Source organism: Euprymna scolopes, chromosome 46 (genome assembly GCF_053919585.1).
Source record: "Euprymna scolopes isolate OS-2025 chromosome 46, ASM5391958v1, whole genome shotgun sequence".
Taxonomy (NCBI): domain Eukaryota; kingdom Metazoa; phylum Mollusca; class Cephalopoda; order Sepiida; family Sepiolidae; genus Euprymna; species Euprymna scolopes.
In genome coordinates, this window is record NC_136527.1 from 126,347,781 (window position 1) to 126,369,048 (window position 21,268).

Below are 21,268 nucleotides of genomic sequence, written 5' to 3' on the forward strand. Positions count from 1 at the left end.
TACTATGAAATCATACGTAATCTCAAACGCAAAAAATAATTGCTAATCATTTACTATTAAGTCACTATTAATCTCAAACCTAAAGAATTTGCTAGTATTTTCGTATTAAATCATGTGTAATCTAAAACCCAAATTATATTTGCTTCTAATTTACTATTAAATCATGTGTAATTTCAAACCCCAAAATATTTACTACTAATTTACTATGAAATCATACGTAATCTCAAACGCAAAAAATATTTGCTAATCATTTACTATTAATTCACTAAACATCTCAAACCTTAAGCATTTGCTAGTATTTTCGTATTAAATCATGTGTAATCTCAAACCCAAATTATATTTGCTTCTAATTTACTATTAAATCATGTGTAATTTAAAACCCCAAAATATTTACTACTAATTTACTATGAAATCATACGTAATCTCAAACGCAAAAAATATTTGCTAATCATTTACTATTAATTCACTAAAAATCTCAAACCTAAAGAATTTGCTAGTATTTTCGTATTAAATCATGTGTAATCTAAAACCCAAATTATATTTGCTTCTAATTTACTATCAAATCATGTGTAATTTAAAACCCCAAAATATTTACTACTAATTTACTATGAAATCATACGTAATCTCAAACGCAAAAAATATTTGCTAATCATTTACTATTAAGTCACTATTAATCTCAAACCTAAAGAATTTGCTAGTATTTTCGTATTAAATCATGTGTAATCTCAAACCCAAATTATATTTGCTTCTAATTTACTATTAAATCATGTGTAATTTCGAACCCCAAAATATTTACTACTAATTTACTATGAAATCATACGTAATCTCAAACGCAAAAAATATTTGCTAATCATTTACTATTAATTCACTAAAAATCTCAAACCTAAAGAATTTGCTAGTATTTTCGTATTAAATCATGTGTAATCTCAAACCCAAATTATATTTGCTTCTAATTTACTATTAAATCATGTGTAATTTAAAACCCCAAAATATTTACTACTAATTTACTATGAAATCATACGTAATCTCAAACGCAACAAATATTTGCTAATCATTTACTATTAATTCACTATTAATCTCAAACCTAAAGAATTTTCTAGTATTTTCGTATTAAATCATGTGTAATCTCAAACCCAAATTATATTTGCTTCTAATTTACTATTAAATCATGTGTAATTTCAAACCCCAAAATATTTACTACTAATTTACTATGAAATCATACGTAATCTCAAACGCAAAAAATATTTGCTAATCATTTACTATTAATTCACTAAAAATCTCAAACCTAAAGAATTTGCTAGTATTTTCCTATGAAATCATGTGTAATCTAAAAGCGAAATTATATTTGCTTCTAATTTACTATTAAATCATGTGTAATTTAAAACCCCAAAATATTTACTACTAATTTACTATGAAATCATACGTAATCTCAAACGCAACAAATATTTGCTAATCATTTACTATTAATTCACTAAAAATCTCAAACCTAAAGAATTTGCTAGTATTTTCGTATTAAATCATGTGTAATCTCACACCCAAATTATATTTGCTTCTAATTTACTATTAAATCATGTGTAATTTAAAAACCCCAAAATATTTACTACTAATTTACTATGAAATTATACGTAATCTCAAACGCAAAAAATAATTGCTAATCATTTACTGTTAAGTCATTATTAATCTCAAACCTAAAGAATTTGCTAGTATTTTCGTATTAAATCATGTGTAATCTCAAACCCAAATTATATTTGCTTCTAATTTACTATTAAATCATGTGTAATTTAAAACCCCAAAATATTTACTACTAATTTACTATGAAATCATACGTAATCTCAAACGCAACAAATATTTGCTAATCATTTACTATTAATTCACTATTAATCTCAAACCTAAAGAATTTGCTAGTATTTTCGTATTAAATCATGTGTAATCTCAAACCCAAATTATATTTGCTTCTAATTTACTATTAAATCATGTGTAATTTCAAACCCCAAAATATTTACTACTAATTTACTATGAAATCATACGTAATCTCAAACGCAAAAAATATTTGCTAATCATTTACTATTAATTCACTAAAAATCTCAAACCTAAAGAATTTGCTAGTATTTTCGTATTAAATCATGTGTAATCTCAAACCAAATTATATTTGCTTCTAATTTACTATTAAATCATGTGTCATTTCCAACCCCAAAATATTTACTACTAATTTACTATGAAATCATACGTAATCTCAAACGCAACAAATATTTGCTAATCATTTACTATTAATTCACTATTAATCTCAAACCTAAAGAATTTGCTAGTATTTTCGTATTAAATCATGTGTAATCTCAAACCCAAATTATATTTGCTTCTAATTTACTATTAAATCATGTGTAATTTCCAACCCCAAAATATTTACTACTAATTTACTATGAAATCATACGTAATCTCAAACGCAAAAAATAATTGCTAATCATTTACTATTAAGTCACTATTAATCTCAAACCTAAAGAATTTGCGAGTAATTTCCTATTAAATCATGTGTAATCTAAAACCCAAATTATATTTGCTACTAATTTACTATTAAATCATGTGTAATTTAAAACCCCAAAATATTAACTACTAATTTACTATGAAATAATACGTAATCTCAAACGCAACAAATATTTGCTAATCATTTACTATTAATTCACTATTAATCTCAAACCTAAAGAATTTGCTAGTATTTTCGTATTAAATCATGTGTAATCTCAAACCAAATTATATTTGCTTCTAATTTACTATTAAATCATGTGTAATTTCCAACCCCAAAATATTTACTACTAATTTACTATGAAATCATACGTAATCTCAAACGCAAAAAATATTTGCTAATCATTTACTATTAATTCACTAAAAATCTCAAACCTTAAGAATTTGCTAGTATTTTCGTATTAAATCATGTGTAATCTCAAACCCAAATTATATTTGCTTCTAATTTACTATTAAATCATGTGTAATTTAAAACCCCAAAATATTTACTACTAATTTACTATGAAATCATACGTAATCTCAAACGCAAAAAATATTTGCCAATCATTTACTATTAATTCACTAAAAATCTCAAACCTAAAGAATTTGCTAGTATTTTCGTATTAAATCATGTGTAATCTAAAACCCACATTATATTTGCTTCTAATTTACTATTAAATCATGTGTAATTTAAAACCCCAAAATATTTACTACTCATTTACTATGAAATCATACGTAATCTCAAACGCAACAAATATTTGCTAATCATTTACTATTAATTCACTAAAAATCTCAAACCTAAAGAATTTGCTAGTATTTTCGTATTAAATCATGTGTGATCTCAAACCCAAATTATATTTGCTTCTAATTTACTATTAAATCATGTGTAATTTCAAACCCCAAAATATTTACTACTAATTTACTATGAAATCATACGTAATCTCAAACGCAAAAAATATTTGCTAATCATTTACTATTAATTCACTAAAAATCTCAAACCTTAAGAATTTGCTAGTATTTTCGTATTAAATCATGTGTAATCTCAAACCCAAATTATATTTGCTTCTAATTTACTATTAAATCATGTGTAATTTAAAACCCCAAAATATTTACTACTAATTTACTATGAAATCATACGTAATCTCAAACGCAAAAAATATTTGCCAATCATTTACTATTAATTCACTAAAAATCTCAAACCTAAAGAATTTGCTAGTATTTTCGTATTAAATCATGTGTAATCTAAAACCCACATTATATTTGCTTCTAATTTACTATTAAATCATGTGTAATTTAAAACCCCAAAATATTTACTACTAATTTACTATGAAATCATACGTAATCTCAAACGCAAAAAATATTTGCTAATCATTTACTATTAATTCACTAAAAATCTCAAACCTAAAGAATTTGCTAGTATTTTCGTATTAAATCATGTGTAATCTCAAACCCAAATTATGTTTGCTTCTAATTTACTAGTAAATCATGTGTCATTTCCAACCCCAAAATATTTACTACTAATTTACTATGAAATCATACGTAATCTCAAACGCAAAAAATATTTGCTAATCATTTACTATTAATTCACTAAAAATCTCAAACCTAAAGAATTTGCTAGTATTTTCGTATTAAATCATGTGTAATCTCAAACCCAAATTATATTTGCTTCTAATTTACTATTAAATCATGTGTAATTTAAAACCCCAAAATATTTACTACTAATTTACTCTGAAATCATACGTAATCTCAAACGCAAAAAATATTTGCTAATCATTTACTATTAATTCACTATTAATCTCAAACCTAAAGAATTTGCTAGTAATTTCCTATTATATCATGTGTAATCTCAAACCCAAATTATATTTGCTTCTAATTTACTATTAAATCATGTGTAATTTCAAACCCCAAAATATTTACTACTAATTTACTATGAAATCATACGTAATCTCAAACGCAAAAAATATTTGCTAATCATTTACTATTAATTAACTATTAATCTCAAACCTAAAGAATTTGCTAGTATTTTCGTATTAAATCATGTGTAATCTCAAACCCAAATTATATTTGCTTCTAATTTACTATTAAATCATGTGTAATTTCAAACCCCAAAATATTTACTACTAATTTACTATGAAATCATACGTAATCTCAAACGCAACAAATATTTGCTAATCATTTACTATTAATTCACTATTAATCTCAAACCTAAAGAATTTGCTAGTATTTTCGTATTAAATCATGTGTAATCTCAAACCCAAATTATATTTGCTTCTAATTTACTATTAAATCATGTGTAATTTCAAACCCCAAAATATTTACTACTAATTTACTATGAAATCATACGTAATCTCAAACGCAAAAAATATTTGCTAATCATTTACTATTAATTCACTAAAAATCTCAAACCTAAAGAATTTGCTAGTATTTTCGTATTAAATCATGTGTAATCTCAAACCAAATTATATTTGCTTCTAATTTACTATTAAATCATGTGTAATTTCAAACCCCAAAATATTTACTACTAATTTACTATGAAATCATACGTAATCTCAAACGCAACAAATATTTGCTAATCATTTACTATTAATTCACTATTAATCTCAAACCTAAAGAATTTGCTAGTATTTTCGTATTAAATCATGTGTAATCTCAAACCCAAATTATATTTGCTTCTAATTTACTATTAAATCATGTGTAATTTCAAACTCCAAAATATTTACTACAAATTTACTATGAAATCATACGTAATCTCAAACGCAAAAAATATTTGCTAATCATTTACTATTAATTCACTAAAAATCTCAAACCTAAAGAATTTGCTAGTATTTTCGTATTAAATCATGTGTAATCTCAAACCAAATTATATTTGCTTCTAATTTACTATTAAATCATGTGTCATTTCCAACCCCAAAATATTTACTACTAATTTACTATGAAATCATACGTAATCTCAAACGCAACAAATATTTGCTAATCATTTACTATTAATTCACTATTAATCTCAAACCTAAAGAATTTGCTAGTATTTTCGTATTAAATCATGTGTAATCTCAAACCCAAATTATATTTGCTTCTAATTTACTATTAAATCATGTGTAATTTAAAACCCCAAAATATTTACTACTAATTTACTATGAAATCATACGTAATCTCAAACGCAAAAAATAATTGCTAATCATTTACTATTAAGTCACTATTAATCTCAAACCTAAAGAATTTGCGAGTAATTTCCTATTAAATCATGTGTAATCTAAAACCCAAATTATATTTGCTACTAATTTACTATTAAATCATGTGTAATTTAAAACCCCAAAATATTAACTACTAATTTACTATGAAATAATACGTAATCTCAAACGCAACAAATATTTGCTAATCATTTACTATTAATTCACTATTAATCTCAAACCTAAAGAATTTGCTAGTATTTTCGTATTAAATCATGTGTAATCTCAAACCAAATTATATTTGCTTCTAATTTACTATTAAATCATGTGTAATTTCCAACCCCAAAATATTTACTACTAATTTACTATGAAATCATACGTAATCTCAAACGCAAAAAATATTTGCTAATCATTTACTATTAATTCACTAAAAATCTCAAACCTAAAGAATTTGCTAGTATTTTCGTATTAAATCATGTGTAATCTCAAACCCAAATTATATTTGCTTCTAATTTACTATTAAATCATGTGTAATTTAAAACCCCAAAATATTTACTACTAATTTACTATGAAATCATACGTAATCTCAAACGCAAAAAATATTTGCCAATCATTTACTATTAATTCACTAAAAATCTCAAACCTAAAGAATTTGCTAGTATTTTCGTATTAAATCATGTGTAATCTAAAACCCACATTATATTTGCTTCTAATTTACTATTAAATCATGTGTAATTTAAAACCCCAAAATATTTACTACTCATTTACTATGAAATCATACGTAATCTCAAACGCAACAAATATTTGCTAATCATTTACTATTAATTCACTAAAAATCTCAAACCTAAAGAATTTGCTAGTATTTTCGTATTAAATCATGTGTGATCTCAAACCCAAATTATATTTGCTTCTAATTTACTATTAAATCATGTGTAATTTCAAACCCCAAAATATTTACTACTAATTTACTATGAAATCATACGTAATCTCAAACGCAAAAAATATTTGCTAATCATTTACTATTAATTCACTAAAAATCTCAAACCTTAAGAATTTGCTAGTATTTTCGTATTAAATCATGTGTAATCTCAAACCCAAATTATATTTGCTTCTAATTTACTATTAAATCATGTGTAATTTAAAACCCCAAAATATTTACTACTAATTTACTATGAAATCATACGTAATCTCAAACGCAAAAAATATTTGCCAATCATTTACTATTAATTCACTAAAAATCTCAAACCTAAAGAATTTGCTAGTATTTTCGTATTAAATCATGTGTAATCTAAAACCCACATTATATTTGCTTCTAATTTACTATTAAATCATGTGTAATTTAAAACCCCAAAATATTTACTACTAATTTACTATGAAATCATACGTAATCTCAAACGCAAAAAATATTTGCTAATCATTTACTATTAATTCACTAAAAATCTCAAACCTAAAGAATTTGCTAGTATTTTCGTATTAAATCATGTGTAATCTCAAACCCAAATTATGTTTGCTTCTAATTTACTAGTAAATCATGTGTCATTTCCAACCCCAAAATATTTACTACTAATTTACTATGAAATCATACGTAATCTCAAACGCAAAAAATATTTGCTAATCATTTACTATTAATTCACTAAAAATCTCAAACCTAAAGAATTTGCTAGTATTTTCGTATTAAATCATGTGTAATCTCAAACCCAAATTATATTTGCTTCTAATTTACTATTAAATCATGTGTAATTTAAAACCCCAAAATATTTACTACTAATTTACTCTGAAATCATACGTAATCTCAAACGCAAAAAATATTTGCTAATCATTTACTATTAATTCACTATTAATCTCAAACCTAAAGAATTTGCTAGTAATTTCCTATTATATCATGTGTAATCTCAAACCCAAATTATATTTGCTTCTAATTTACTATTAAATCATGTGTAATTTAAAACCCCAAAATATTTACTACTAATTTACTATGAAATCATACGTAATCTCAAACGCAAAAAATATTTGCTAATCATTTACTATTAATTAACTATTAATCTCAAACCTAAAGAATTTGCTAGTATTTTCGTATTAAATCATGTGTAATCTCAAACCCAAATTATATTTGCTTCTAATTTACTATTAAATCATGTGTAATTTCAAACCCCAAAATATTTACTACTAATTTACTATGAAATCATACGTAATCTCAAACGCAAAAAATAATTGCTAATCATTTACTATTAAGTCACTATTAATCTCAAACCTAAAGAATTTGCGAGTAATTTCCTATTAAATCATGTGTAATCTAAAACCCAAATTATATTTGCTACTAATTTACTATTAAATCATGTGTAATTTAAAACCCCAAAATATTAACTACTAATTTACTATGAAATAATACGTAATCTCAAACGCAACAAATATTTGCTAATCATTTACTATTAATTCACTATTAATCTCAAACCTAAAGAATTTGCTAGTATTTTCGTATTAAATCATGTGTAATCTCAAACCAAATTATATTTGCTTCTAATTTACTATTAAATCATGTGTAATTTCCAACCCCAAAATATTTACTACTAATTTACTATGAAATCATACGTAATCTCAAACGCAAAAAATATTTGCTAATCATTTACTATTAATTCACTAAAAATCTCAAACCTTAAGAATTTGCTAGTATTTTCGTATTAAATCATGTTTAATCTCAAACCCAAATTATATTTGCTTCTAATTTACTATTAAATCATGTGTAATTTAAAACCCCAAAATATTTACTACTAATTTACTATGAAATCATACGTAATCTCAAACGCAAAAAATATTTGCCAATCATTTACTATTAATTCACTAAAAATCTCAAACCTAAAGAATTTGCTAGTATTTTCGTATTAAATCATGTGTAATCTAAAACCCACATTATATTTGCTTCTAATTTACTATTAAATCATGTGTAATTTAAAACCCCAAAATATTTACTACTCATTTACTATGAAATCATACGTAATCTCAAACACAACAAATATTTGCTAATCATTTACTATTAATTCACTAAAAATCTCAAACCTAAAGAATTTGCTAGTATTTTCGTATTAAATCATGTGTGATCTCAAACCCAAATTATATTTGCTTCTAATTTACTATTAAATCATGTGTAATTTCAAACCCCAAAATATTTACTACTAATTTACTATGAAATCATACGTAATCTCAAACGCAAAAAATATTTGCTAATCATTTACTATTAATTCACTAAAAATCTCAAACCTTAAGAATTTGCTAGTATTTTCGTATTAAATCATGTGTAATCTCAAACCCAAATTATATTTGCTTCTAATTTACTATTAAATCATGTGTAATTTAAAACCCCAAAATATTTACTACTAATTTACTATGAAATCATACGTAATCTCAAACGCAAAAAATATTTGCCAATCATTTACTATTAATTCACTAAAAATCTCAAACCTAAAGAATTTGCTAGTATTTTCGTATTAAATCATGTGTAATCTAAAACCCACATTATATTTGCTTCTAATTTACTATTAAATCATGTGTAATTTAAAACCCCAAAATATTTACTACTAATTTACTATGAAATCATACGTAATCTTAAACGCAAAAAATATTTGCTAATCATTTACTATTAATTCACTAAAAATCTCAAACCTAAAGAATTTGCTAGTATTTTCGTATTAAATCATGTGTAATCTCAAACCCAAATTATGTTTGCTTCTAATTTACTAGTAAATCATGTGTCATTTCCAACCCCAAAATATTTACTACTAATTTACTATGAAATCATACGTAATCTCAAACGCAAAAAATATTTGCTAATCATTTACTATTAATTCACTAAAAATCTCAAACCTAAAGAATTTGCTAGTATTTTCGTATTAAATCATGTGTAATCTCAAACCCAAATTATATTTGCTTCTAATTTACTATTAAATCATGTGTAATTTAAAACCCCAAAATATTTACTACTAATTTACTCTGAAATCATACGTAATCTCAAACGCAAAAAATATTTGCTAATCATTTACTATTAATTCACTATTAATCTCAAACCTAAAGAATTTGCTAGTAATTTCCTATTATATCATGTGTAATCTCAAACCCAAATTATATTTGCTTCTAATTTACTATTAAATCATGTGTAATTTAAAACCCCAAAATATTTACTACTAATTTACTATGAAATCATACGTAATCTCAAACGCAAAAAATATTTGCTAATCATTTACTATTAATTCACTATTAATCTCAAACCTAAAGAATTTGCTAGTATTTTCGTATTAAATCATGTGTAATCTCAAACCCAAATTATATTTTCTTCTAATTTACTATTAAATCATGTGTAATTTCAAACCCCAAAATATTTACTACTAATTTACTATGAAATCATACGTAATCTCAAACGCAAAAAATAATTGCTAATCATTTACTATTAAGTCACTATTAATCTCAAACCTAAAGAATTTGCGAGTAATTTCCTATTAAATCATGTGTAATCTAAAACCCAAATTATATTTGCTACTAATTTACTATTAAATCATGTGTAATTTAAAACCCCAAAATATTAACTACTAATTTACTATGAAATAATACGTAATCTCAAACGCAACAAATATTTGCTAATCATTTACTATTAATTCACTATTAATCTCAAACCTAAAGAATTTGCTAGTATTTTCGTATTAAATCATGTGTAATCTAAAACCAAATTATATTTGCTTCTAATTTACTATTAAATCATGTGTAATTTCCAACCCCAAAATATTTACTACTAATTTACTATGAAATCATACGTAATCTCAAACGCAAAAAATATTTGCTAATCATTTACTATTAATTCACTAAAAATCTCAAACCTTAAGAATTTGCTAGTATTTTCGTATTAAATCATGTGTAATCTCAAACCCAAATTATATTTGCTTCTAATTTACTATTAAATCATGTGTCATTTAAAACCCCAAAATATTTACTACTAATTTACTATGAAATCATACGTAATCTCAAACGCAAAAAATATTTGCCAATCATTTACTATTAATTCACTAAAAATCTCAAACCTAAAGAATTTGCTAGTATTTTCGTATTAAATCATGTGTAATCTCAAACCCAAATTATATTTGCTTCTAATTTACTATTAAATCATGTGTAATTTAAAACCCCAAAATATTTACTACTAATTTACTATGAAATCATACGTAATCTCAAACGCAAAAAATATTTGCTAATCATTTACTATTAATTCACTATTAATCTCAAACCTAAAGAATTTGCTAGTAATTTCCTATTATATCATGTGTAATCTCAAACCCAAATTATATTTGCTTCTAATTTACTATTAAATCATGTGTAATTTAAAACCCCAAAATATTTACTACTCATTTACTATGAAATCATACGTAATCTCAAACGCAAAAAATATTTGCTAATCATTTACTATTAATTCATTAAAAATCTCAAACCTAAAGAATTTGCTAGTATTTTCGTATTAAATCATGTGTAATCTCAAACCCAAATTATGTTTGCTTCTAATTTACTATTAAATCATGTGTCATTTCCAACCCAAAAATATTTACTACTAATTTACTATGAAATCATACGTAATCTCAAACGCAAAAAATATTTGCTAATCATTTACTATTAATTCACTAAAAATCTCAAACCTAAAGAATTTGCTAGTATTTTCGTATTAAATCATGTGTGATCTCAAACCCAAATTATATTTGCTTCTAATTTACTATTAAATCATGTGTAATTTAAAAACCCCAAAATATTTACTACTAATTTACTATGAAATCATACGTAATCTCAAACGCAAAAAATATTTGCTAATCATTTACTATTAATTCACTAAAAATCTCAAACCTTAAGAATTTGCTAGTATTTTCGTATTAAATCATGTGTAATCTCAAACCCAAATTATATTTGCTTCTAATTTACTATTAAATCATGTGTAATTTAAAATCCCAAAATATTTACTACTAATTTACTATGAAATCATACGTAATCTCAAACGCAAAAAATATTTGCCAATCATTTACTATTAATTCACTAAAAATCTCAAACCTAAAGAATTTGCTAGTATTTTCGTATTAAATCATGTGTAATCTAAAACCCACATTATATTTGCTTCTAATTTACTATTAAATCATGTGTAATTTAAAACCCCAAAATATTTACTACTAATTTACTATGAAATCATACGTAATCTCAAACGCAAAAAATATTTGCTAATCATTTACTATTAATTCACTAAAAATCTCAAACCTAAAGAATTTGCTAGTATTTTCGTATTAAATCATGTGTAATCTCAAACCCAAATTATGTTTGCTTCTAATTTACTAGTAAATCATGTGTCATTTCCAACCCCAAAATATTTACTACTAATTTACTATGAAATCATACGTAATCTCAAACGCAAAAAATATTTGCTAATCATTTACTATTAATTCACTAAAAATCTCAAACCTTAAGAATTTGCTAGTATTTTCGTATTAAATCATGTGTAATCTCAAACCCAAATTATATTTGCTTCTAATTTACTATTAAATCATGTGTAATTTAAAACCCCAAAATATTTACTACTAATTTACTATGAAATCATACGTAATCTCAAACGCAAAAAATATTTGCCAATCATTTACTATTAATTCACTAAAAATCTCAAACCTAAAGAATTTGCTAGTATTTTCGTATTAAATCATGTGTAATCTAAAACCCACATTATATTTGCTTCTAATTTACTATTAAATCATGTGTAATTTAAAACCCCAAAATATTTACTACTCATTTACTATGAAATCATACGTAATCTCAAACGCAACAAATATTTGCTAATCATTTACTATTAATTCACTAAAAATCTCAAACCTAAAGAATTTGCTAGTATTTTCGTATTAAATCATGTGTGATCTAAAACCCAAATTATATTTGCTTCTAATTTACTATTAAATCATGTGTAATTTCAAACCCCAAAATATTTACTACTAATTTACTATGAAATCATACGTAACCTCAAACGCAAAAAATATTTGCTAATCATTTACTATTAATTCACTAAAAATCTCAAACCTTAAGAATTTGCTAGTATTTTCGTATTAAATCATGTGTAATCTCAAACCCAAATTATATTTGCTTCTAATTTACTATTAAATCATGTGTAATTTAAAACCCCAAAATATTTACTACTAATTTACTATGAAATCATACGTAATCTCAAACGCAAAAAATATTTGCCAATCATTTACTATTAATTCACTAAAAATCTCAAACCTAAAGAATTTGCTAGTATTTTCGTATTAAATCATGTGTAATCTAAAACCCACATTATATTTGCTTCTAATTTTCTATTAAATCATGTGTAATTTAAAACCCCAAAATATTTACTACTAATTTACTATGAAATCATACGTAATCTCAAACGCAAAAAATATTTGCTAATCATTTACTATTAATTCACTAAAAATCTCAAACCTAAAGAATTTGCTAGTATTTTCGTATTAAATCATGTGTAATCTCAAACCCAAATTATATTTGCTTCTAATTTACTATTAAATCATGTGTAATTTCAAACCCCAAAATATTTACTACTAATTTACTATGAAATCATACGTAATCTCAAACGCAAAAAATAATTGCTAATCATTTACTATTAAGTCACTATTAATCTCAAACCTAAAGAATTTGCGAGTAATTTCCTATTAAATCATGTGTAATCTAAAACCCAAATTATATTTGCTACTAATTTACTATTAAATCATGTGTAATTTAAAACCCCAAAATATTAACTACTAATTTACTATGAAATAATACGTAATCTCAAACGCAACAAATATTTGCTAATCATTTACTATTAATTCACTATTAATCTCAAACCTAAAGAATTTGCTAGTATTTTCGTATTAAATCATGTGTAATCTCAAACCAAATTATATTTGCTTCTAATTTACTATTAAATCATGTGTAATTTCCAACCCCAAAATATTTACTACTAATTTACTATGAAATCATACGTAATCTCAAACGCAAAAAATATTTGCTAATCATTTACTATTAATTCACTAAAAATCTCAAACCTTAAGAATTTGCTAGTATTTTCGTATTAAATCATGTGTAATCTCAAACCCAAATTATATTTGCTTCTAATTTACTATTAAATCATGTGTAATTTAAAACCCCAAAATATTTACTACTAATTTACTATGAAATCATACGTAATCTCAAACGCAAAAAATATTTGCCAATCATTTACTATTAATTCACTATTAATCTCAAACCTAAAGAATTTGCTAGTATTTTCGTATTAAATCATGTGTAATCTAAAACCCACATTATATTTGCTTCTAATTTACTATTAAATCATGTGTAATTTAAAACCCCAAAATATTTACTACTAATTTACTATGAAATCATACGTAATCTCAAACGCAAAAAATATTTGCTAATCATTTACTATTAATTCACTAAAAATCTCAAACCTAAAGAATTTGCTAGTATTTTCGTATTAAATCATGTGTAATCTCAAACCCAAATTATGTTTGCTTCTAATTTACTATTAAATCATGTGTCATTTCCAACCCCAAAATATTTACTACTAATTTACTATGAAATCATACGTAATCTCAAACGCAAAAAATATTTGCTAATCATTTACTATTAATTCACTAAAAATCTCAAACCTAAAGAATTTGCTAGTATTTTCGTATTAAATCATGTGTAATCTCAAACCCAAATTATATTTGCTTCTAATTTACTATTAAATCATGTGTAATTTAAAACCCCAAAATATTTACTACTAATTTACTATGAAATCATACGTAATCTCAAACGCAAAAAATATTTGCTAATCATTTACTATTAATTCACTATTAATCTCAAACCTAAAGAATTTGCTAGTAATTTCCTATTATATCATGTGTAATCTCAAACCCAAATTATATTTGCTTCTAATTTACTATTAAATCATGTGTAATTTAAAACCCCAAAATATTTACTACTCATTTACTATGAAATCATACGTAATCTCAAACGCAAAAAATATTTGCTAATCATTTACTATTAATTCATTAAAAATCTCAAACCTAAAGAATTTGCTAGTATTTTCGTATTAAATCATGTGTAATCTCAAACCCAAATTATGTTTGCTTCTAATTTACTATTAAATCATGTGTCATTTCCAACCCAAAAATATTTACTACTAATTTACTATGAAATCATACGTAATCTCAAACGCAAAAAATATTTGCTAATCATTTACTATTAATTCACTAAAAATCTCAAACCTAAAGAATTTGCTAGTATTTTCGTATTAAATCATGTGTGATCTCAAACCCAAATTATATTTGCTTCTAATTTACTATTAAATCATGTGTAATTTAAAAACCCCAAAATATTTACTACTAATTTACTATGAAATCATACGTAATCTCAAACGCAAAAAATATTTGCTAATCATTTACTATTAATTCACTAAAAATCTCAAACCTTAAGAATTTGCTAGTATTTTCGTATTAAATCATGTGTAATCTCAAACCCAAATTATATTTGCTTCTAATTTACTATTAAATCATGTGTAATTTAAAATCCCAAAATATTTACTACTAATTTACTATGAAATCATACGTAATCTCAAACGCAAAAAATATTTGCCAATCATTTACTATTAATTCACTAAAAATCTCAAACCTAAAGAATTTGCTAGTATTTTCGTATTAAATCATGTGTAATCTAAAACCCACATTATATTTGCTTCTAATTTACTATTAAATCATGTGTAATTTAAAACCCCAAAATATTTACTACTAATTTACTATGAAATCATACGTAATCTCAAACGCAAAAAATATTTGCTAATCATTTACTATTAATTCACTAAAAATCTCAAACCTAAAGAATTTGCTAGTATTTTCGTATTAAATCATGTGTAATCTCAAACCCAAATTATGTTTGCTTCTAATTTACTAGTAAATCATGTGTCATTTCCAACCCCAAAATATTTACTACTAATTTACTATGAAATCATACGTAATCTCAAACGCAACAAATATTTGCTAATCATTTACTATTAATTCACTAAAAATCTCAAACCTTAAGAATTTGCTAGTATTTTCGTATTAAATCATGTGTAATCTCAAACCCAAATTATATTTGCTTCTAATTTACTATTAAATCATGTGTAATTTAAAACCCCAAAATATTTACTACTAATTTACTCTGAAATCATACGTAATCTCAAACGCAAAAAATATTTGCTAATCATTTACTATTAATTCACTATTAATCTCAAACCTAAAGAATTTGCTAGTAATTTCCTATTATATCATGTGTAATCTCAAACCCAAATTATATTTGCTTCTAATTTACTATTAAATCATGTGTAATTTAAAACCCCAAAATATTTACTACTAATTTACTATGAAATCATACGTAATCTCAAACGCAAAAAATATTTGCTAATCATTTACTATTAATTCACTATTAATCTCAAACCTAAAGAATTTGCTAGTATTTTCGTATTAAATCATGTGTAATCTCAAACCCAAATTATATTTGCTTCTAATTTACTATTAAATCATGTGTAATTTCAAACCCCAAAATATTTACTACTAATTTACTATGAAATCATACGTAATCTCAAACGCAAAAAATAATTGCTAATCATTTACTATTAAGTCACTATTAATCTAAAACCTAAAGAATTTGCGAGTAATTTCCTATTAAATCATGTGTAATCTAAAACCCAAATTATATTTGCTACTAATTTACTATTAAATCATGTGTAATTTAAAACCCCAAAATATTAACTACTAATTTACTATGAAATAATACGTAATCTCAAACGCAACAAATATTTGCTAATCATTTACTATTAATTCACTATTAATCTCAAACCTAAAGAATTTGCTAGTATTTTCGTATTAAATCATGTGTAATCTCAAACCAAATTATATTTGCTTCTAATTTACTATTAAATCATGTGTAATTTCCAACCCCAAAATATTTACTACTAATTTACTATGAAATCATACGTAATCTCAAACGCAAAAAATATTTGCTAATCATTTACTATTAATTCACTAAAAATCTCAAACCTTAAGAATTTGCTAGTATTTTCGTATTAAATCATGTGTAATCTCAAACCCAAATTATATTTGCTTCTAATTTACTATTAAATCATGTGTAATTTAAAACCCCAAAATATTTACTACTAATTTACTATGAACCCATACGTAATCTCAAACGCAAAAAATATTTGCTAATCATTTACTATTAATTCACTATTAATCTCAAACCTAAAGAATTTGCTAGTAATTTCGTATTAAATCATGTGAAATCTCAAACCCAAATTATATTTGCTTCTAATTTACTATTAAATCATGTGTAATGTAAAACCGCAAAATATTTACTACTTATATATGAAATCATACGTAATCTCAAACGGAATAAATATTTGCTAATCATTTAATATTAATTCACTATTAATCTCAAATCTAAAGAATTTGCTAGTATTTTCGTATTAAATCATGTGTAATCTCAAACCCACATTATATTTGCTTCTAATTTACTATTAAATCATGTGTAATTTAAAACCGCAAAATATTTACTACTAATTTACTATGAAATCATACGTAATCTCAAACGCAAAAAATATTTGCTAATCATTTACTATTAATTCACTATTAATCTCAAACCTAAAGAATTTACTGGTATTTTCGTATTAAATCATGGGTAATGTCCAACCCAAATTATATTTGCTTCTAATTTACTATTAAATCATGTGTAATTTAAAACCCCAAAATATTTACTACTAATTTACTATGAAATCATACGTAATCTCAAACGCAAAAAATATTTGCTAATCATTTACTATTAATTCACTATTAATCTCAAACCTAAAGAGTTTGCTAGTATTGTCGTATTAAATCATGTGTAATCTCAAACCCACATTATATTTGCTTCTAATTTACTATTAAATCATGTGTAATTTAAAACCGCAAAATATTTACTACTAATTTACTATGAAATCATACGTAATCTCAAACGCAAAAAATATTTGCTAATCATTTCATATTAACTCACTATTAATCTCAAACCTAAAGAATTTGCGAGTAATTTCGTATTAAATCATGTGTAATCTCAAACCCAAATTATATTTGCTTCTAATTTACTATTAAATAATGTGTAATTTAAAACCCCAAAATATGTACTACTAATTTACTATGAAATCATACGTAATCTCCAACGCAAAAAATATTTGCTAATCATTTACTATTAATTCACAATTAATCTCAAACCTAAAGAATTTGCTAGTATTTTCGTATTAAATCATGTGTAATCTCAAACCCAAATTATATTTGCTTCTAATTTACTATTAAATAATGTGTAATTTAAAACCCCAAAATATTTACTACTAATTTACTATGAAATCATACGTAATCTCAAACACAAAAAATATTTGCTAATCATTTACTATTAATTCACTATTAATCTCAAACATAAAGAATTTGCTAGTAATTTCCTATAAAATCATGTTTAATCTCAAACCCAAATTATATTTGCTTCTAATTTACTATTAAATCATGTGTAATTTAAAACCCCAAAATATTTACTACTAATTTACTATGAAATCATACGTAATCTCAAACGCAAAAAATATTTGCTAATCATTTACTATTAATTCACTATTAATCTCAAACCTAAAGAATTTACTGGTATTTTCGTATTAAATCATGGGTAATCTCAAACCCAAATTATATTTGCTTCTAATTTACTATTAAATCATGTGTAATTTAAAACCCCAAAATATTTACTACTAATTTACTATTAAATCATACGTAATCTCAAACGCAAAAAATATTTGCTAATCATTTACTATAAATTCACTATTAATCTCAAACCTAAAGAATTTGCTAGTAATTTCCTATTAAATCATGTGTAATCTCAAACCCAAATTATATTTGCTATTAATTTACTATTAAATCATGTGTAATTAAAAACCCCAAAATATTTACTACTAATTTACTATTAAATCATACGTAATCTCAAACGCAAAAAATATATGCTAATCATTTACTATTAATTCACTATTAATCTAAAACCTAAAGAATTTGCTAGTAATTTCCTATTATATCATGTGTAATCTCAAACCCAAATTATATTTGCTACTAATTTACTATTAAATCATGTGTAATTTAAAACCCCAATATATTTACTACTAATTTACTATGAAATCATACGTAACCTCAAACGCAAAAAATATTTGCTAATCATTTACTATTAATTCACTATTAATCTCAAACCTAAAGAATTTGCTAGTAATTTCCTATTAAATCATGTGTAATCTCAAACCCAAATTATATTTGCTACTAATTTACTATTAAATCATGTGTAATTTAAAACCCCAAAATAGTTACTACTAATTTACTATTAAATCATACGTAATCTCAAACGCAAAAAATATTTGCTAATCATTTACTATTAATTCACTATTAATCTCAAACCTAAAGAATTTGCTAGTATTTTCGTATTAAATCATGTGTAATCTCAAACCCAAATTATATTTGCTTCTAATTTACTATTAAATCATGTGTAATTTAAAACCCCAAAATATTTACTACTAATTTACTGTAAAATCATACGTAATCTCAAACACAAAAAATATTTGCTAATCATTTACTATTAATTCACTATTAATCTCAAACTTAAAGAATTTGCTTGTAATTTCCTATGAAATCATGTGTAATCTCAAACCCAAATTATATTTGCTTCTAATTTACTATTAAATCATGTGTAATTTAAAACCCCAAAATATTTACTACTAATTTACTATGAAATCATACGTAATCTCAAACGCAAAAAATATTTGCTAATCATTTACTATTAATTCACTATTTATCTCAAACCTAAAGAATTTGCTAGTAATTTCCTATTAAATCATGTGTAATCTCAAACCCAAATTATATTTGCTTCTAATGTACCATTAAATCATGTGTAATTTAAAACCCCAAAATATTTACTACTAATTTACTATGAAATCATACGTAATCTCAAACGCAAAAAATATTTGCTAATCATTTACTATTAATTCACTATCACCTCAAACCTAAAGAATTTGCTAGTAATTTCCTATTAAATCATGTGTAATCTCAAACCCAAAAAATATTTGCTACTAATTTACTATTAAATCATGTGTAATTTAAAACCCCAAAATATTTACTACTAATTTACTATGAAATCATACGTAATCTAAAACGCAAAAAATATTTGCTAATCATTTACTATTAATTCACTATTAATCTCAAACCTAAAGAATTTGCTAGTAATTTCCTATTATATCATGTGTAATCTCAAACCCAAATTATATTTGCTACTAATTTACTATTAAATCATGTGTAATTTAAAACCCCAAAATATTTACTACTAATTTACTATGAAATCATACGTAATCTCAAACGCAAAAAATATTTGCTTATCATTTACTATTAATTCACTATTAATCTCAAACCTAAAAAATTTGCAAGTAATTTCCTATTAAATCTTGTGTAATCTCAAACCCAAATTATATTTGCTACTAATTTACTATTAAATCATGTGTAATTTAAAACCCCAAAATATTTACTACTAATTTACTATGAAATCATACGTAATCTCAAACGCAAAAAATATTTGCTTATCATTTACTATTAATTCACTATTAATCTCAAACCTAAAAAATTTGCAAGTAATTTCCTATTAAATCTTGTGTAATCTCAAACCCAAATTATATTTGCTACTAATTTACTATTAAATCATGTGTAATTTAAAACCCCAAAATATTTACTACTAATTTACTATTAAATCATACGTAATCTCAAACGCAAAAAATATTTGCTAATCATTTACTATTAATTCACTATTAATCTCAAACCTAAAGAATTTGCTAGTAATTTCCTATTAAATCATGTGTAATCTCAAACCCAAATTTTATTATCTACTAATTTACTATTTTATCATGTGTAATTCAAAACCCCAAAATATTTACTACTAATTTACTATGAAATCATACGTAATCTCAAACGCAGAAAATATTTGCTAATCATTTACTATTAATTCACTATTAATCTCAAACCTAAAGAATTTGCTAGTAATTTCCTACTTAATCATGTGTAATCTAAAACCCAAATTATAATTGCTACTAATTTACTATTAAATCATGTGTAATTTAAAACCCCAAAATATTTACTACTAATTTACTATGAAATCATACGTAATCTCAAACGCAAAAAATATTTGATAATCATTTACTATTAATTCACTATTAATCTCAAACCTAAAGAATTTGCTCATAATTTCCTATTAAATTATGTGTAATCTCAAACCCAAAAAATATTTGCAACTAATTTACTATGAAATCCTGCGTAATTTAAAACCCCAAAATATTTACTACTAATTTACTATGAAATCATACGTAATCTCAAATGCAAACAATATTTGCTAATCATTTACTATTAATTCACTATTAATCTCAAACCTAAACACTTTGCTAGCAATTTCCTATTATATCATGTGTAATCTCAAACCCAAACAATATTTGCTACTAATTTACTATTAAATCCTGCGTAATT